Source organism: Pristis pectinata, chromosome 31, assembly GCF_009764475.1.
Source record: "Pristis pectinata isolate sPriPec2 chromosome 31, sPriPec2.1.pri, whole genome shotgun sequence".
In the NCBI taxonomy this organism is placed as follows: domain Eukaryota; kingdom Metazoa; phylum Chordata; class Chondrichthyes; order Rhinopristiformes; family Pristidae; genus Pristis; species Pristis pectinata.
In genome coordinates this window covers 1,573,846-1,595,539 of record NC_067435.1, presented here as the reverse complement: position 1 = coordinate 1,595,539, position 21,694 = coordinate 1,573,846, and the positions used below count along the sequence as shown (strand labels likewise).

Genomic DNA, 21,694 nt, shown 5'->3' with positions numbered 1-21,694 from the left:
TCTTTTCCTGCACCCTTTAATATTACACCATGTAGTCTGCACTTCCTTCCTGCAAATGGGATCACTTTGCACTTAGTAATATAGGCAACTCTAAGCCAGTTTTCACTCAGCAAAACCCAACAGAAATTATTGTCATAATGATCCAATTGTCCGGTTTAATTAAGTCCATTAGGAGATAAATAGTCCCCTCAGAACACTGCACAAAAATCTTTTTCAAAACATTGATGTGGGATCTCTTTAAGCATCTAACTAAGGCAGCAAACCAGACCATCTCGGTTAAAAAACAAGACCTCCAGTTGTCCACCTTCCCTTAGTACTACATGGTGGTACCATCCCAGATTTTGGTTTCAATGCTCTGGATTGGGGATTCACTTCCTGAGCTTCGGTTGCAGGAAGGAGAATGCTACCTACGGGATACAGCACTGCATAAGGCTTCACTCAGGACATCCCACCACTTGCTGTTGTGATATTGGTCAAAAGGGAGAGCAGAGGATTACCATTCCTAGACAGCGAGCTAGTTCACCTGTAGCTCCCAGCAGTACTTTTCAAGGCCAATTTGGTGTGAGTCTGGCCCGGCTGCATCTCCTGCCTCCTGGACCCCTTCAACCGTACGATCCTCCTGGATACCTCTGCTCTTCCAAATCTGGCCTCCTGAAGATCCCTGATTTCCTTCACATCATTAGTGGTGGCCTTTATAGGCTTCACCAGGCCTTTCAATCTCTCCCCCAACTCCTTTCTTGTTGACCAACTTGTTTGATCACTAACTCCTGAAGTGGTTTGGTGACAAATTGTGTTTGATAATGCTTCTGTGACTCACCTTGGGATGCTTTGCTATATTAAAGTGGCTATATAAATTCAAGTTGTTGTTTCTGTTTCTCCTTACAATGCAAACAAGCCAAAGTTGTTTGAAACATTCAATCAGCATTTCCATAAACAATCTATCAGTCTTTACGTAACTCCTGTGGCTGCTATGACTCAAGATTTATCTTGTTTCGTAGTATTGCACAGTAGCAGTCTAGCACCAAAGAGCTCTAACATGTTACTCAAAGCAATGAATTTTATTTGAACTCAGCCATTTTACTTCTGAGCCCAAGCACCATCCACATAGAGATATCTCCAACTCCAGTGAGACTCCTCTCACTCCAGGGAGGTATCTACACCCCACAGAAATACCCCATAGATACCCTTCCATCTCCACAGAGATATCTCCAAATCCAGAGTGCCTTCAGAGATACCTCATCCCATAGAGATTGCTCTAACTCCAGTGAGCCTCCTCTCACTTCAGTGTGACATCTATAAGCCCACCGAAATACTGCATCCCTTTACATACTTCCATTCCCACAACGACTTCCGAACTCCAGTGACATTCCTCCATCCTCAAAGAGATATCTATATCCCACAGAAATACCCCATCCCCATGAATCCCCTTCATAGCATCAGCGACATCTCCAGCTCCACTGAGACTCCTCCATCACCAAAGAGGTACCAACTACCCCACAGAAACATTCCCATCCTCCCGGGATACTCCAACAGGGCTGTTCCCAATATCCTCTCCCCAGAACCCGCACTGACCCAGAGCAACTTTCCTTCAACCTCTTTTGTTTCAAACACTCGAATGCCTTCCCTTCAGCTTTCTTCCTTTTCAAATTATGAAATGAAATAAAGCAATTGTGGTCATGCAGAAGCATATAATTAAACACAGCACTTTATTGAAAGGTTCAACCTGTGGCATCATCCCCTGAGCTTGGTGTCCTCAATTATTACTCACTCTACTCTCCTGGTCCATTAATGCTTAATTAAAAATTAAAATAATTACACGTTCACACCCCAGGACCTCTATTATGTTTAATCTGTGTATCTAACCCACTGGTTCTCAATAGACCCAACTATGGAGCTATCCTTCCAGCAGAAATGGAAAGGAAACCACAGCAGAAACAGACACCAGTGAGCGGCAGATGCAGCAACAAAGGGACAAGGGATTAGAGCCGAAATTTCAGATTGGCCCTTAAATCAGAAGCGGCACCCATGCACGTTGCTCAGAGTCATGGAGTCACACAGCACAGACACAGGCCCTTTGTCTCGACTGGTCCATGCCGAGCATGATGTCCACCCAAGCTAGTCCCATTTACCCACATTTGGCCCATATCTCTCTAAACCTTTCCTATCCATGTACCTGCCCAAGTGTCTTTTAAATGTTAATGCACCTGCCTCAACCACTTCCTCTGGTAGCTCGTTCCATATTCAGACCACCCTCTGGGTGAAAAAGTTGCCCCTCAGGTTCCTTTTGAACCTCTCACCTTAAACCTATGCCCTTTAGTTCTTGATTCCCCAACCCTGGGAGAAAGACTGTGTACATTCACCCAATCTATGCTCCTCATGATTTTATACATCTCTATATGATCATCTCTCAGTCTCCTACGCTCCAATGAAAGAAGTCCCAACCTGTTCGACCTCTCTCCATGACACAGTTGCTCGAATCTCGGCAACACTCTCGTAAATCTCCTCTGCACTCTTTCCAGCTTAATGGTATCTTTCCTATAGCAGGGTGACCAAAACTGAACACGATATTCTAAATGCAACACACACAGAATGCTGGAGGAACTCAGCAGGTCAGGCAGCATCTACGGAGGGAAATGAACAGTTGACGTTTTGGGTCGAGACCCTTCATCAGGACTGGAAAGAAAGAGGGCAGAAGCCAGAATAAAAGGGTGGGGGGAGTGGGAGGAGCACGAGCTGCTGGGTGATATGTGAGTCCGGGTGAGAGGGGGAAGGTAGGTAGGTGGGGGAGGGGGGAAGTGGGAAAGATGTGAGAAGCTGGGGGGGGGAGTGACAGGTGGAAGAGGCAAAGGGCTGAAGAAGATGGAATCTGATGGGAGAAGGCAACATACCAAATGCAGCCTCACTGATGTCTTGTACAGCTGCAGCAGAACATTGCAGTGTTCCAGCATGGATTTTGTTCAGATCGAGCATGCATGGAGAGATTGGCTGAGTGGTCGGTTTCTGTGCTGCATGTTCTATGTAACCAATCCTAATCCACCTTTTCACATCCCACATGCCCTTTGAGCCCAATATTGGGGTGGAGGCTGGGAGCAATTTTAACTGAAGTTGACTGTCAGAAAACTGAAGTCAATCGGGTGCAGTGCAGGTTTACGCACCAGGTCCTGTCGTGTTCACTCTCCTCGGCTCTTGGTTAAGCAATGCCTTGAGTTTAACATTCTCACCCTTGGTTTCAAATCTCTTTACAGGTACACTGCAGCCTATTGCTGTAATCTCCTCCAGCTCTACAGTCGCTGAGATATCTGCCCACCTCTGTCACTTGATTATCTCCGATTTTAATCGTCAGTCATTGGCAGCCCTCTCTTCAGCTGCCAGGACCTTGAGAGGTACCGGCGCTCCCATCCCCAAGGGATAGTCCAACAGGATTGTTTCAAATACCCCTTCCCCAGAGCCTGCTCTGACCCAGACCCAGAGCAACTTTCCTACAACCCATTTGGTTTACCTCCCTACACCTCTCTGCCTCCCTCCTCCTAAGAACCCCTTAAAACCATTCTCTTTGTGCAAGTTTTGGTCTTCTGCGCTAGTACCTCCTTCGATGCATCAGTGTCAGATTCAGTTGGATAATGTTCCTCTTGCTACATTAAGCTGCTACATAAATGTACATTGCTGTTGTGTACATTACATCCGCCCTACCTTGCTCTCCATTGGTGTCATTGGAGAGTGGAATCAGGTGGGATTTAAACAGGTGATCTACCAAATTGATTTTTTTCCCGGTGAGTTTACCTTCACTGGGGAGTTGCAGGATTGTCTCTCTATGCTACTTCTGAAGGACCTTTGCGTATTATTGGAACTAAGATTCACACCTCACACTGACACACACCTTCAGTCCCAACAACTCAAACACAGGTTTTACACCATCCCCAATATGGTGCAGTTGTACAAGACATTGGTGAGGCCGCACTTGGAATATCGTGTTCAGTTTTGGTCGCCCTGCTATAGGAAAGATGCCATTAAGCTGGAAAGATTGCAGAGGAGATTTTGCCGGCACTCAAGGGACTGAGTTATGGAGAAAGGCTCAGCTAGCTAGGACCTTCTTCGTCGGAGTGTAGGAGAATGAGGGGTGATCTTGTAGAAGTGTATAAAATCATAAGGGAATGCAGTGTTTTTCCTAGGGTTGGGGAATCAGAAACTAGAGGGCATAGTTTGTGAGAGGGGAAAGATTTAATAGGAGCCTGAGGGGCAACTTTTACACCCAGAGGGTGGTCCATATATGGAAAGAACTACCAGAGGAAGTGGTTGAGGCAGGTACATTAACAACATTCAAAAGGCACTTGGACAGGTACATGGGTAGGAAAGGTTTAGAGGGATATGGACCAAATGTGGGTAAATGGGACTGGCTTGGATGGGAATCTTGGTCAGTACAGACCAGTTGGGCCAAAGGCCTGTTTCCGTGCTGTATGACTCTATGACTCCATATCTCCACAACTAACTGAGAATATAAAAAACACACACCATTACCTCTTTTAATGTCTCTATGGCTTCATTATAAGAACCGTTAGTAAATGACTTAACAAGGACAAGCAGATTCAAACCTCAAGAGAACTAACAGCCAATTAAAGCAAAATAATTCCTCAACTCATTCTGAATAGGAAGGTGCACAAATACACATTACAAACCCATTCACAAAATTTTAATTCACATTGGAAAGTCATCCACATTCAGAGTAGTTAGCATCATAGACGGCCACTCTGTCCATCTCGTGTCTGGTTTTTCACATTGAGCAGTTCAACTGCTTCCCACTCTCCCTCTGCTCTCTCCCATGACCCTGGGATTATCTCCCCCTCTCCATAAGCTTTTCAAGTATTTACCGGATGCCCTTTTGGAACAATCTTTGGCGAGGTTTCCTAAGATGATTCGAGGATGAAGAAAATGGAAGGACAGAGACATTGGCGTCGTTCTCTTCCGAGCAGTAGAGTTTGCAAGAAGACTGGGCATCTGCATTTAAGATTGTGAAGAGTGCAGGCAGAGTAGGTAGAGTGAAATGATTTCTGTTGGTGGGGGGCTCAAGAGCAAGGGGAACAGAGAGAGAAGATGATTGGTAAAAGAGCCAAAAGTGACTCAAGGAATGATGTTTTTACACAGCAAGAGTCTGGGGTGTGCAATTCACCGGCAGGGATACTATCGGAGGAGATTCAATTGTTGTTCTCCTTAAAAGGGAGCTGAATACGTCAGGGGGGCAAGGGAGTGTGTCCTGCTGGTTGTCTCTCATAAAAAGCGGGCATCGATTTGACAGGCCAAATGGCCTCCTCTCACACTGTAACAGAGGGATCCACTACTTAAAAAAATAATCTTTCCTATATTCCTGAATGTTTTGCCAGCTTTTTTGAACTTCAGTTTTATTTTTTGGTTACCAACCTTCCTGCCTGCCTCACTTACAGAAACTGGGACATCTCTAAAAATCTCCCCTTTTGTCCTCTGCTTTACATTAAGGACAGGTTGTTGTAGTCTCTCTACAAACCTGCTGAGACAGAGGAATCTTTCTACCTTTCTTTCCCATCCTGAAAGTTTTGATCCATGTCATAGTGTTGTTGCTTGGGGGCAGCTATCTTCTGTGGTTGGGCCAATGAGTGTTTGGAGGCAGGTCAACTGGCGGAGCCTCACCGTTACCCCCGACCTGTATAACCAATCTCAAGAAGATAAAAAATTCTTCCACTCCAGTGGAACATTACTGATTTGCACGTTGACATCCAGTTATGCTCAAGGTGCTAAAAAAATGTCACGGGAAAGTCAGCAAGTAAAATGTGACAGGGAGCCACATGTCAGAGCAGATGGCTGAAACCTTGGTCAGACAGATAAAGTTAAGGGAGAGAGGAGGACAGCTGGGAATTAGGTGGCAAATGGCGAAAATCGGGTGGGTCTCTGAGCCCAGAACTGGAAGAGTACAGAGGTCCCAGAAGGTTGTTGAGTTGGCAGAGGCCACAGAGATTGGCAAGGTGAAGCCAACACTGCCTTTTCCCCTCCATAAAAATGTAAAGCTAGCACGTACTTTAGGCAAATGTTAATGGTCCCAAATATACGTATTGGATTTTCATACCATTTGCAAGGCAGACTCACACTGTTTCAACCCTCCCTCCACCCCTAATGCAGTCAGTAAACATGTACATGAGGGAGAAATGAAGGATATGTCGATAAAATCAGAAGTGAGGCAAGAGGAGGCTTGTGTGTGACAATAAACACTGATACCAAGCGACTGGGACAGATATCTGCTTTCAGGCTATGGTTTCTATTCAGTTTGCCCAGCAGAGTCTGCATGTTATCTCCAGTAGACACAAGGACTATAAGATCTGTCTCAGACACATTTGGTTCAACAAATTAAATTAACACCACATCTGCTCAAGTAACATTGCACAATGCTCAGTGTGTAAAACATTACAGAACCTTACAGCACCAGGAATCATGCAGTCCCGCCGCACAGAAATGGGCCCTTCAGCCCACCATGTTGACGCTAACCATTTACCCCCTTGGTGAATCAAGTGCTTGTCAAGATACTTCTTAAATGTGTTGAGTCTCTGCCTCCTCCACCCCTCAGGTAGCTCGCTCTAGATTCCAACCACTCTCTAGGGGAAATATTCCCCCTCAGATCCTCTTTAAAACTCTTTCCTCTCACCTTAAACACATGCCCTCCTGTTGTTGATACCCTTACCATGGGAAAAAGATTTTAACTATCTCCCCCATCTATGGCTCTTGAACCCCCTCAGCCTCCTTCACTCCAGGGAAAATAAGCCCAGTCTATTCAGTCTGTCCTTCTGATTGAAATGCTCAAACCAGGCAACATCCTGGTGAATTTCCTCCACGCTCTCTCCAACACAATCACATCCACCCTATAGTGTGGTGACCAGAACTGCACACAATAGCCCAGGTGTGGCCTAACCAGTGTTTTATAAAGTTGTAACATGATGTCCCTGCTCCTACATTCTATTCTACAGCAGGTGAAGGCAAGCACCTCATATACTTTCTTCACCATCCCATCTACCTGTGCTGCCACTTAGAAGGGGCTATGGGTTTGTACTCCAAGGTCCCTCTGTTCATCAACCCTCTGTAGGGCCTACCATTTACTGTGTACACCTTATCATTATTTGACTTTCCAAAATACTTCACTCCAGGAGGACATTCATCTGCATGTGGCTCTCCTGATCCTTTGACACAGCTGTTCAACTCATTCCCACTCTCAGCTCCGATCGGATGGATCCTGCGTGGCTATTGTTCCACCTCCCAATCTTCCACCTTCCACCTTCACTCCTGTCCCAATCGCCTGGAACTCAGCCTAAGCTTCACGTCCACAGACTTCTGCTAGAAGTTGTTTCAGATTGCCACTGTCCAGACCAACCATTCAAAGGAAGAAGAAGCTCTCACTTTAAGCTCATGACCCATTATTAAACATTTCTCCACAAAGAAAAATAATTTCTACCCTGTTGAATCCTTTTAACACTTTAAATACCTCGGGAGCCAACATGTATTGGACACTAAAGAAATAACATTTTTTGTAGGTTAAGCGCTTATAGAGCTACTATCAAAAAAGGCAATGGTAGATTTTGGGGGAGATGTCTAAATACTTGATGAAGAAGTAGGCTCTGAAGACTGGCTAAAGGAAGAAGTGAGGTGGAGGGGTTATGGAGGAAATTCTAGGGCCCAGGCACCAGGCAGATGATGACATGGTCCACCCACGGTGCTCCGATGGAAATCAGGGAGGCCAGGAAGCCAGAAGAATTATTTCTTTAGCCAATGGGCCAAACGGTCTCATTCTGTGTCATAATCTTCCGATGATGCAAATGATTCCACTCTGAGCTAAACTCTAAGACTCTAATGTGAAGAACAGGTAAGACACCAGAGTGACCAGTGTCACCAGACCAGGCACCCCTGTTAAGTGGTGAGACGGGGCAGTGTGAGGGTGAGCAAACAGGCTTAATATCTCTGAAGGCTAATATTGGCATTGGAATCGTCACATGTACCGAGGTCCAGTGAAAAACTTGTCTTGCAGACTGTTCATACAGATCAATTCATTACACAGTGCATTGATGTAGTACAGGGTAAAACAATAACAGAATGCAGAATAAAGTGTTACAGTTACAGAGAAAGTGCAGTGCAGGCAGACAATAAGGTGCAAGGTCATAACGAGGTAGATTGTGAAGTCAAGAGTCCATCTCATCGTACCAGGGGCCCCTTCAATAGTCTTATAACAGCAGGATAGAAGCTGTCCTTGAGCCTGGTGGTACGTGCTTTCAGCCTTTCATATCTCCTGCCTGATGGGAGAGGGGAGAAGAGAGAATGTCCTGGGTGGGTGGGGTCTATCCCTGACTAAACTATAAATGGGTGGACAAAATGACCTCACTACAGCTACACTAGTTTTCACTGGATCAGAACAAGCAGGTTTTATGCTCAAATTTCTTCTCAAACTCATTTTCTCTTTAATGCTGATTTATATTCTGAGAAAGAAACTTGTAGTCAAGCTGTTTAAAGACAGTATTGGTGCAGAATAGTTCACTCTGGTAAACTGAAGTGGGTTGACATCTGTCCCTTCCATGAGATTAATCTCCCTCTGTATAATCATGTGGTCAGGCTAATTTATGTTCATGAAGCCCAGAGCTGGGAGAAGAGATTACCACTGCACTTATCACTCAGCTCTCACTGTGTAATTTGCTCCATAAGTCAGGCTGTGGTGCTTGCTTGAGATTCAACCAAGCCACATGACAAGTATCTCCAAATCCTCCCTCCCCAGCACCCCAGCCCCCATTCTTCTGACATTTATCTTCTTCACTTACAGGACCTGGGCATCAGTGGGAAGAAGGGCCCTCTCTGCCCCCCCACCTCCCAACTGCTCTTGAGGGGATGATGGTGTGCTGTCATCTTAAACCACTGCAGTCCATGTAGTGAGGATGCTTCAGTAGGGAGGTCCTGGGTTTAGACCCAGTGACAATGAAGCAACAGTGATACATTTCCAAGGCCAGGACAGTGTGTGCCTTGGAAGGAAAAGGACAGGTGGAGTTCCCACACACCTGCACCAATTCCAATTCACCCAAGACTCTCTCAGCCGTTCCATCCTCCTCAACCCACTGCCAGGTCCTGCTCACCAATGGTTAACATTCAAGAGTAACGTGCGAGATGCTGGAGCAACTCAGCAGGTCAGGCAGCACCTATGGAGGGAAATGGACAGTCAACGTTTCGGGTCGAGACCTTCATCTGGTTAAAATTCCCAATCTGAATCCACCTCCAGGTTCCCCCAAAGCTTCAGCCACCTTTGTATCTGCAGCACCTTCATCCCTTGTACCAACTACCCTTCCGACTGTCTCCATCATATCCCCATCCTACTCCATGCCTTTACCCATTCTGGGAGGCAAGGCTATTCCTGGAAACTCTTTCCCTGAATTCACTCCCTAGTTATGGCCTGGCTCTGATTGAAGATCTGCACATCATGCCTCCAACCTTCTCCCACTTCTCAGTATGTGTTCTTGCATCTCTTATGTACCTTGGCACTCTTTGTTTTGTTCAGAAGCACCCTGATGCATGCGAGCGTGTAACCCATAACACAGGCTTGTCACCAGCTGTACAGAGGTACCATACAATTTTTTGCATTGATGCAAAGCAGCTTTGGCAGCAAGTCACTGCAAATGAAGTGGCTTTGTTTGGGCATGGAGTCACCTTAAATTCACCATGGCATTAGACATAAGGAGGGAGTCTCGCAGCCTAGCACCTCTGCAACACCATTGTCACCTGATGAGACATTCTATGCTGCATGTTAATTCCAGAGACCACATCATGGGCCTTTTGTTAATGTAAATATTTGACTGGTATTTGGACAACTGCATCCACAGGTTTTCATATGAATATTATGCAAAAATATATTGTCCCTCTGGCCATTCAGCAGAATGCACGCCTCCCCAGAATTTACCTCTCGGCTTTAGGCATTAGGCAGCAGTCAGTTTGGATCAGTTGGCAGTGCCCTCACTGAGTCAGGTTCATTACTTTCTCATGCTCATCAATCAGCTGCCACGCTAAGTTTTTGGAAGAAGTTATCTAGAAGGTGCAGAGTTTGGGGTGGGAAGGGGCTAACCATGGGTATATCAGACCATGTTACCGCATCACTCACAGCAAAACCAAATCGTTCCCCCACTTGCTCTTTGTGGGATCTCAGTGTGCATCCCCCTGGTGCCCATTCAATGGGCTACACGAAGAGTTGTTGTTTTTACAATGACGAGTTTTGCACTTTATCAGTGATACAGAAAGGACTTATATGAGGTCCATTTCATCTTCATGTTTCTCTGAAAAAATAGATTATATTTCTGAAAATCAAACAAAAAACTTCAGATACTGGAAATCTAAAATTAAAACAGAAAATGCTGGAAATACTCAGCGGGTCAGACTGCAACAGAGCTAATGTTTCAGATTAAAGACCAGTTCTGATGAGGGGTCTCAGAGTTAACAGCTCAGATTGAAGACCCTTCATTCCAACCCAAAACATTGACCCTGTTTCTCTTCCCACAGATGCTGCCTGACCTGCTGAATATTTTTAGCATTTTTTGTTTTTACTTTAGGTTTTATTTTTAGTTCATTTGAGAGGGTTTTATCGGCAAGATCAGGGACTTTCAGTTTTTGAAAATCAAGTCACTATAGAGTGATCTCTGTCTGTACTGTGAAAGCCACATGCAGTAATGTTATAGCAAAATAAATTAAAATAGAAATGCTGCAGAATTGAAACTTGTTGCCAGCTCTGAGGTTTAACAGTGACCTATCTCAGTAACTCTCTGGGTTTTGTTTTTACAGTTTTCCTGCTTTAAACAAAATACCTTGCAAATCCTTCCTGTACAAGAACAGAAGCCTGAAGTCCCACACCACCAGGTTCAGGAACAGCTACTTTCCTATAGCCATCAGGTTCTTGAACCGACCTGCAGAACCCTAACCTTACCACAGTAACAGAACACTACAGACCACCTCTTGCACTCCCAAGGACTAGTCTCTGATTGTGCCTTTGTTTTTTGCACAAAGGTCTTATTTTTGCACAGTCTCTCTTCACTGTCTTTTATAACTTGTGTATGATTTATATTCTGTGTGTTGTCTATGCATATGTGCCTGTGATACTGCTGCAAGCAAAACTTCGTTGTACCCGTACCGCACTGTACTTGTGCACATGGCAATAAACTCGACTTGACCATACACCAGTCTGACCTATATGAAGATTCTTAATCTGAAGCTGACACACTATAGATGCTCCATGACAATGCTCCATGCTTCGAGCTTTGGTACTGCAATGCTAAACCTTTCCCTGAAACCTTACTAAATATTTACAGTTTTCTTCTTTAATCTGCTTTGGCTACTGGAATAATGTTCAGATGGCAGTTAGTGCTTTTCTGGTCGACAGCAGCAACACCTTTCAATCGTGTAGTGACAGAACTCAATGAACCCTCCACAAGGCAGTCATATTGCACAGACCTACATTAAAACAATGGCCATGGGTTTTAAGGAGGTTTGAAAAGGAAGGACACAGAGATTCAGGGTTAGAATTCCAGAACTCAGACCCATGGCAGCTAAAGTCACAGTCACAAATGTCAGAGTGATTCAAAACTGCAGGTATGCTCCAAGAAGGCCAGAGAAGGTATCAGAGAAAGGGGTGGCACAGTGGTGAAGCTGATCCTGACCTCCGGTGCTGTCTGTGTGGAGTTTGCACATTCTCCCCGTGACCGCGTGGGTTTCCTCCAAGTAAACGTAGAACAGTTCATGTACCATAGAACAGTACAGCAAAGGAACAAGCCCTTCGGTCCACAATGTCTGTGATGAACACAATGCCATGTGCTCCAGTTTCCTCCCACATCCCAAAGGTGCACCAGTTGGTTGGTTAGTTGGCTGCGGTAAATCTCCCTTGGTGTGTAGGGGAGTGGTAGTATCTGGGGGGAGTTTTTTTATTCAAATTGGTAATTGGTTTATTATTGTCACATGTACCAAGATACAGTGAAATGTTTTTGTTTGCGTACCATCCAGACAGGTCATTCCGTACACAAGTACATCGAGATAGTACAAAAGGGAAAAAAAAACAGAACGCAGAATATAGTGTTACAGTTACAGAGAAAGTCCAGTGCAGGGAGACAAAGTGTAAGGGCCACAATGAGGTAGACTGAGAGATCAAGAGTTCATCTTTATCGTATAAGAGGTCCGTTCAAGAGAGTAAAAACTGTGATTCATGTCGGATTAGTGTGTTGGTCAGCACAGGCTCAATGGGCCCAAGGGCCTGTTTCCGTGCTGTCTCTCTGAGTCTAGGTGGCACAGGTGAGAGGTCATGGAGGGATCTGAAACAAGGAGGGAGATCTACAGTGCTAAATCAATAAAAGTTTTCAGTGATGAACTTTTCTCATGGTCTTTCAGATGAGGTTTGTGCCGTGCTGTGTACCACATTCAAACTATTGCCACTTAAAACTACTAATGCTGAAAGGACTCAAAAGATCAGACAATATCTGTGGGCAGAGAGACCAAGCTAATATTTCAGTTCCATCATTTGTCATTACAACTGGGTCATCACCACCTCTCCCAAATTTTGTTTGCTAACACTGCTGGGAATTCCTCTGGTATCAATTGCAATGTGAAAGAAGCTATACAAATGCAAGCTGCTCTTGTTGATAACACAAACAGTCTTTCTGCCCTATGGAACATGAATTGTAGCTGCAATGCTGCACACTTCTGGGTGATTGGGAAGAATTACAAAGTTGAAAACAAAGTTGCTTGTTCTCCTATGAACAGGATTATTTTACACCATTTATAACACAAGCACACAAACACACATACATGATATAAAATTATAAATATAGTGAATATCTAAATCTATGACTAACCAATAATCCTTTAAAGGCCATGAGTTTTATTGACATGCACAAACATTACCATATATGTAGGAAGTACTCATGGTCTTGTCAGGATTATGTCACTCATTTCAGTGCTTTATTGCATAGCCATATCTTAAAGAAGCTGTGATGTTAATTCTACTTCCCAGACTCCAATCTCATCCTCCTGGATGTTCTATTCCTTCCTGTAGCCTTGCTGACCTTGAACCCAAGACCACTCAAACCTTCTCTTACCCTGAGCTCATATTTGGTGACTGAGGCCCTGCTTGACCGGGCTTCTTATAGAGTCATAGAGCAATACAGCATGGATACAGGCCCTTTGGCCCACCAGTCCATGCTGACCACAGTGCCCACCCAGCTAGTCCCATTCCCTACATTTAATCCATATCCCTCTAAGCCCTGCTCCTCCATGTACCTATCCAAGTGCCTCTTAAATGATATTATTGTACCTGCCTCACCCACTTCCTCTGGCAGCTCAATCCACATACTCACCACCCTCTGCATGAAAATGTTGCCCCTCAGGTCCCTTTTAAATCTTTCCCCTCTCACCCTGAACCAATGCCCCTAGTTTTAGATTCCTCTACCCTGGGGAAAAATTTGTGACTAGCCAGCTTATCTATGGCTCTTGTAATTTTAAACACTTCTATAAGGTCGCCCCTCATTCTCCTACATTCCAAGGAATAAAGACCCAGCCTGGCCGACCTGTCCCGATAACTCAGGCCCTCGAGTCCTGGCAACATCCTGGTAAATCTCTACACTCTTCCTCCTACAACCAGTCAGCTCCCCATCACAGAACACCACCTCCCCCGTCACCCTGGATTCCTAAACCTATCCAACAGATGTCTCAGTCTCTCAGTAACATCAGCAGCTTTTGCAACAAGGGAGATGGGGAGAATATGGGCTGGGGATGGGGCATATGGTGGCTGAAGGCACGAGATCATGTGAGGAAACTTCTATGAATGTATCCAGCCAGGGTTTTCACCTCATGGTATTACCTTCCACTACACAAGCAGTAAACCTGAATTTGCCCAGACATGAATTGCAATGGGAGGGACAGGGATGAGGAGGAGGGAGCGGAGCCTGAAAAAATTACAGACAGAAATGGGAAAATTCTTTTGGTTTCATTTAACACCTAGAGTTCCACTGTCAGCAAATGAAGATGAATGACCTGGCCAGAGGGTGGTGAATCTGTGGAATACATTGCCACAGACGGCTGTGGAGGCCAAGTCATTTGGTGTGTTTAAAGCAGAGGTTGATGGGTTCTTGATTAGTGAGGGTGTCAAAGGTTACAGGGAGAAGGCAGGAGAATGGGGTTGAGAGGGAAAAATAAATCAGCCATGATCAAATGGCTGAATGGCCTAATTCTGCTCCTATGTCTTATGATTGGTAACCACCAGAGTGTGTGGGCAGATTGGGCCTATACTCCTTGAGGTTTTAGAAAAATGAGAGATGATGGTATTGAAGCCTGTAAGGTTCTGAGAGGGGTTGGCAGAGAGGATGTAGACAGAATGTTTCCCATCACAGGGAAGGGGTCATAACAAGGGGTATCCCATTTCAGAGAGAGATGAGAAAGAATTTCTTCTCTCAGAGAGGTGTGAATTTGTGGAGCTCTCTCCACCAGAGAGCTCTCGAATTCAGGTCACTGAATATATCCAAAGCCTGGACAGACAGATTGTTGGACTACAGAGGCAGTGAGGGCTGTGGGGATCAAGTATGAGAGTGGAGCAGAGGCCAAGATCAGCTCTGCATGACCTGAAGAGTGAAGCAAGCAGAGGGGAAAAGATTTAATAGGAACTTGAAGGGCAACTTTTTCACACAGAGGATAGTCCATATATGAAACGAGCTGCCAGAGGAAGTGCTTGAGGCAGGTACAATAACAACATTTAAAAGACATTTGGACAGAAAGGTTTAGAGGGATATGGGACTAGCTCAGATGGGCGACTTGGTCGGCTGAAGGGTCTGTTTCCCTGCTGTATGACCCCATCTTGCTCCCAGTTCTCATTTCAAGACTTTGACAAGTCTGCGAGATTTACCTGTCACACATGCCACACGGTTTACTTCAGAGGAAGCGAGTAGGAGCAGGGTAGAATTAGGCAAACAATGAAAGCGTTCCGTCCCTGTCCCTCCACACTGCAGAGGAGCAGCGACATCACCGGCCTGGGCCCCTGCTCCTTCTCTTCATGCGGTGACCAGTGTTGGCCATCAGACTCAAGGTGAAGAACTGGTTCCTTGAACATCCAATTGGATTCGACAATCCAGACATACTGAACAGGAAGAAAGATTTCACATTTATACAGAACAGCCACCCAGCTCGAGATGATCTAAAAACCTTTCCAGCCAATTAAATGCATTAGAAATGAGGTGGCCAATGTGTGCATCGTCAGCTCCCACAAGCAGTGTTCGTCCCTTACAGAGATGTTGAATGAGGTATCAGGTGGCGTGGGTGAAATATCCTCGCGTCATGCGATCTATCAAGTCAAATTCACAGACTAGATCGAGCCGAGGTTAATATTTCATGGGAGCGGACGTCCCTCAGACGGTGCAGGTCACCGTCGGTGGACCATCCGCCCCCTTCCTGCCCGGACTCGCTGGGCTGTGATGTGGATCTAACAAACTCCCGCCTTAGTGACGAGGGTTGACCCACCAGGTCACCGAACGGACCACCAGTGTGGGCCGTGTCCCACCACCGGGAGACAAGTCTCTTGCAGATAAGCGCAGAGGGATGAGAGAGGAGGGAGGAGGGATGAGGGATAGAGGGGGAGGAGGGATGAGGGAGGGAGGGAGGAGGATGAGAGGACGAGGGATGAGAGGTGAAAGGATGAGGGAGGGAAGGAGGGATGGGAAAGGGAGGGGAGGAGGGTTGAGAGGGAGAGGGGAGGAGGCGTGTCTGTGGGGAGGGATAAGGGGGAGGGGAAGAGGGAAGGAACTTTCCCTACAGACATGGGCTCCTGGCCGGTTAACCGTGCTGGTGAGGAAGGCACTGGGTTAAATATTTGATAGCAAGTAGTGAGACGGTACAAAAGGGGCAAACCCTCTTCAACCTCGACCAGGAAGGCTGACAGTCACTGGAAATTCGGGAGATGATCCATCACCCAGACTGCGGCCGCAGGCCCTTCAGGGGTGTCGGCAACATCTCTGGATCATCAGATGTCGCCCTGCGGGCCCAGTGAAGCTAACTGTCCACAGTCCTGGTTCTCGGTAACATAAGTCAATAAAGTGCATCAAAGATTTAGAAGTTGAGCTTTTGAAATGCACCGTTCCTCCAAAAAGGCGAGTTGGCTTTCCGTGAGTGTTTCCCACTGAAAGGGCAGATGTATAAACCTGCCTCTGCTGTGTCTCTGTCCCAAGCGCACTGCCTCCTTGGGTGTGGAGAGGAGGGGAGTTGGACAATGGTTCTCGCCTCTCCTTTCGCTCATCGGTGCGCGCCACGGTGCGAGTACCTGCCGCACAAGTTTCGCAGATTTGCGGGGCTTTAGGCCAGTTTTCGCTCTTTTAAAAGTCACCTAAAGCCCTTCACATCTCCGCCTGCCTCCGCCCAGCTGAGCGCAGGCACGGCCTGGCGTCTTATCCTGGCCACCTCAAAGTTTTCGCCCGAAATTCCTGTTATTTCGGCCGCCGGAGCTACCAGAGATAATGGAATGATGTCTCCATTAAATCAGAGATCAGGCAATTCCCTGCAAAGATGTTAAACCCCAGAGAGATCCAGGCCCAAGAAATGCAACACATACAGACACATACCCAATTTATAAACCGTTGCAATGCATTGTGCCTGTAACATCACGACAGAAAACATTGCTCGTGTATAAATCTGGGTTGTTTTATGGGGAACTGGGTATATCGGCGCATAGAAACTCCAGTTACGTCCTAAATTGGAGCAAATCCTAACCCCAGTATTGACTTCATTCATTGTGCAACGTAGGGGCCGTTGTTTTAAGACTTAATTTGGGATTTTTTGGTTTTGTTTGGGAAGATAATCCTGCATTTTCCACGGTATTTCTCGTGTTCCAGCCAGGAGATTATTCTTGGAGTGCAGCCACTGTTGTATGGCAGGACTGCGCTGGGCGGCCGGAGGGAAAATTATCCCGACCGGTAGCTCAGGGAGTTCACCCAGCGAATGGCCAAATTCGTGGGATGGGTACAGCATGGAAGGAGGCCATTCGGTCCTTCGAATCGCTACCGGCTCCGTCTAAGAGTGGGGACACGAGAGAGTGAGGATGCTAGAACCCGGAGCAAGAAGAACTAAACTGCGGGAGGAACTCAGCGGATCGAGCAGCATCTGAGGAGGCGGAGGGGTGGTGGACATGTCGGGTCCAGTCCCGATGCAGGGTCTCGACCCGAAATGTCGACCATCCCCCTGCCTCCATAGATGCTGCTCGACCCGCTGAGTTCCTCCAGCAGTGTGTGTGTGTGGCTCTGCGTAAGAGCGATCCGCTCAGCAGCAGCCCCCCCCCCCCCAACTCCCTTCGCCCTGCGAATCAATTCCTGTCCCAGCTCCCTGCTGAATCTGTCTCCGGAGCCCCTCCGGTATTCTGGACCCTCGACCGTTCACTGGGTGGGAACGTTTCTCCTCGGACCCTTCTGCTGTTTTTGCCAATCGCCTTCTCTCTCTGCCCCCGTTCTGAGCCGCCCCGAGCAGCCCCTCTCAATCTATCTTGTCTTCAAGCTTCAAATCTCTCCGTCAGATCCCCGGCAACTCCTCTGTTCCAAGGAGAACAATCCTCACCCCTGGAACTATTTTGGAAAATCTCTTCAGCGCCTTCACACCTTCCCTGAACTTGGCGCTCGGCATCCGGGCACTGTAAGAACTTAAGAAATAGGAACAGGATACGGCCCTGTTCCCCCATCCAATGAAAGCATGGCTGATCTGGTACCTCAGTCACCTTCCTACATTAGCTTCATGCCCATTCCCTCCCCATTAATTTGCAACAAAACAAACCAACCAATTTCTGTTTAAATACTCATTTGTGGCGCTACTAATGCCTACAGGAGTTCACAAGCCATTCTAGTAATCTGAGGCTCTGTTTGTAAAGTTAGGACCCGGTCAGCAACCTTCACTGTTCCCTGAATCTGCCCAACCTTTCTGCACGCCCCTCCTGAGATCGCGACTGCTGACCCAAGGCAGAGCCCACAGCTGCCAACCAGTGAGTAACACCCCTTCCCCCCGCCTGCACCGGAGCACAAAGCCCGCTTGGCTGTGATTCCCAATTGGCCGAATAGCCCGCAATGGCCAACGTCAACACTCCCCCGCGTAAGAACATGCAAGGGTCCAGGCGGAAAAGCAAACATTGGCGCTTTGTGGCTGATGCCAGTGATGTTCGAAACCAGCACGGTACAAAAGGGTGGGGGCACTGGGCAAGCAGGAGTTACTTGCAGGGCTTGGGTGCAGGAGAAATGTGGAGCCCGGTCAACAAAGGCAACAAAATGTTGCTGAGCTGAGATTAGACGGGCGCCGCATCACTGGAACGCACGGAATCAGGAAAAACCATTCGGCCTTCGCCAGCACTTCGAACTGGGGTGTGTGGGAACTTCTGTCAGAGGGTGGGGGATGCCTGGTAACTGGTAGTCGGTTATCATTGTCACATGTACCGAGATACAGTGGAAATCTGTTTACGTGCCATCCAGACAGAATCACCAGGGTCGTGGAGGTTAGATCACTGCAGGGATTTAAAGAGGGGTAGATAACGTTCGCAAGATCGGGGAGTTGAGGGCTATGGGGAACTGGCGCACAAGAGATTAGCCTGAGGGGAGGGGGAGATCAGCCATGGTGGGGCCGAGTGGCCAGCTCCTACTCTTACTTTCTTCTGCTTTTGTCCTTCAATGAGATAACGGCTGATCTTTCCTCTCGGAGCCACTCTCCTCCACTAACCCGATATCCCTTCAGAGAAGAAAATCTATCAACCGCTGGTTGGGCTATTCGGAGTTGTCCAGACCTCCGGGAAGGGGTCCCAAAGGTTCGCTGTCCCCATTGATGAAGAAGTTTCTTCTCATCGTCCCGAGTGACTGGTCCCACTTGTTAAAGACTATTTCACTTTGCACGGTTCCTCTCTCTTCTAATGATTCTAACCATGATAGAACTGGTACCACACACCAGGAACGGGCAGACCTTCACAGTGAGCCCGCTAACCACAGACCTTTGTAGACACAAGAGAGGGCAGACGCTGGAATCATGGAGCAAAAATACTGCTGGAGGAACTCAGCGGGCCGAGCAGCATCTGTGGAGGCAGAGGGTGGTCGACGCTTCGGGTCCAGACCTTGCATCAGACTGGAACCCTGACCATCCCTTTCCCTCCATTGATGCTGAGTTCCTCCAGCTGACTTTGTTTTTAGTTTTAACTTTGAATGAGCCCACGTTAATGTCTCAGGTTTGGAGAGATCCGGCGCGGGAGGGGTTAAACGACATCGCGCTCTCGCAAACCCACGTTCCTTTGGACTAAATATTCTTGAATGGAGAGTGAGATAGCGCTTCACGTCAGAAAGGGAATCCAGGATTCACCCCAGCTTCTGGTGATCACACGTGTAAAAATAGGCGCATCAGTCACCGAAAGGACTAGTGCGCATTAATAATTTAGATTGGTCACAGATAAGGAATTTATCCGCACATTAAGTAATTAATGAACAGTTAAATAAGTGGAACTCACGATAGGTATCGTGGTCCAAAGACCGGTTATTGGATTCAAACAGTTAACGTGTGCAGACGAGAAATATTATTAAAATATTTTTAAAAAATCAAACAGCCCAGGTAATTTTGGCTTGCTTTAAAAAGTGTTCAACATTAAGAATTTTTTCCCAGGGGTTAAATATCACAATTTATTGTCACCTCCTGCGTGTAAGCTTCGAGCGGGGAAATGTGGAGCAGACCGCGGAGGAACGGCCTGTGGGGCCCAGGTGTTTAATGCTCTGGTTTCTGTAGGTTAATTTGCTATTGAACGCGCGTTATATTACTGATTGTATTTCTTAATTGACCATTGTTTTACTAAATTAGTAAATACAGCCTTTAAAATCAACCAACTCGACTGATTCTCGTCTCCACTCTGACTTCATTCTAACACAGATAAACAGAAAAAAAATAAACTCAGCCACATCAAGCGGGTGTAAATATGCAGACAAGAAGCAGGTAGTAAAATGATCACTGATACATCTTTATATTAAATTATAGAGACCTGTGCAAACATTTTTTTTTAAAAATCCAACCCCCGAAAACCGCTCAGGGTTCAGAGGCCCGTGCTTGGCTGTTACTTATTGAAACAACTAACATTATTAAATTTCTCCTATTTCTTAAAATAAAGAGGGTCTGTAAAATTCACTTGTAGTCAAGATGCACAGTTGAGTCTTTTAAATGCAGAATTTTTTCACAAACAAGCTGAAATGTCAGAGTTGAAATCCATTTCCATTCCTCTTTGCTCCTCTCAGTCACAATGAGGAAGAAAGTTTAAACTTTCAAACATCTGACTAGTGCCAACTGCCTTGCTCCTCGGTGCAAATGAAGACGAAGCCATAATAAGTCCATGTGGTTAGGATGCATGTTACAGTGAATGGACTGACTTGCAATGCGAAACACAACCAACCAGGCACCGAAATTGGAATCAGAAAGGGCTACACAGTTATCTATCTACACATCATGCGAGTGCCTGTGAACATCTCGCATTTCCCTTCTATTCCGTTCCAACACTTACATTTCCAGCAACTCGCCGACACATGCACAATTCCTTTTTTAAAAAAATATATCTTAAAATCACTTCAATTACACAAAGAGGGAGTAACACAAAATATTCAAAGTATGGCCACTACTAGACACCAGATATTTCTTATATGTTCCATTATAATTCGTGCTTCATGTCACATTTTAAATCATTTTATGCTGTTTTTGTTTAGAAGTTGCAAAAACTTTTACCCATGTTCTAATACCGGTACAGAGACAATTATCGCACGGGGAAAGAGAGAACAAGAAGGAAATCCTTACAAACAATATTTCGTCTTCCAGTTCACACATTGTACAATTCAGACAACGACACAATTTAACAGATATTAACAATTGCCACAACTCCTCTTCAAATATACACACTTATTCCTAAATAAAATTCAACAGCCAACAGGGCAAACACAGCTTTAAAAGCAAATTATAAAACAACATAAAGGAACAATAATTCAGATAAATCCTTCTCAGTTTCCCTTCTGCCAGCTTGCCGCAGAGAATGTTAATAATTCTAAATATCAGCAGTATTTAGATAAATTTGAGGTAACCGCCATTTTCTACAAATGACAGCCATGTGCAGCAGCTCAGAGAGAAGTCTGGATAGATGCCACAAGTCTCCTTCCAGAGAAAAATACAGAAACACACACACACACACACACACACACACACAAACACAGACATAACCAAGGGAGGTGGCGAGAAGGGAAAACTGAAACAAAAGGAAATATACCATCGCATATTGCATTCATTAATAACATTACTGATAAAAAAACTAGCCAAGCCAACAGGCGTTACCTGAGTCAGGCAGAGCGGGGAGTACATAGTGAGAACGGTAGAGAATGATTCTGGGTTGTGTGAGAATGCCGTTTCACACTCTTTGTAACAGCCTATTTTCCATGGTGAATTCTAAACGCGGCCGCGGAGTTCTGAAAGCGAAAGTTGACAGCGTTGGTGTGAGTGTGTGAGAGTGTGAGTGAGTGGCAGCACACATAGAAACGAAAAGCTATACTGTACCAACTCTCGGTTTCCTAATTCATCCCCACCCCCCTCAAAAAAAAAACTGAAACAAAAAGGAGAGAGAACCAGCCGGGGCAAACCCTCAAAGGCTGTTGTCAAAATT

At 46.0% G+C, this 21,694-nt stretch overlaps 1 protein-coding gene across 1 annotated transcript in view; it reads right to left on the bottom strand.

The window, feature by feature from the left end:
• Nucleotides 1-21,694, bottom strand: part of nfixb (nuclear factor I/Xb) — a 382,198-nt gene that overhangs the window by 337,253 nt on the left and 23,251 nt on the right.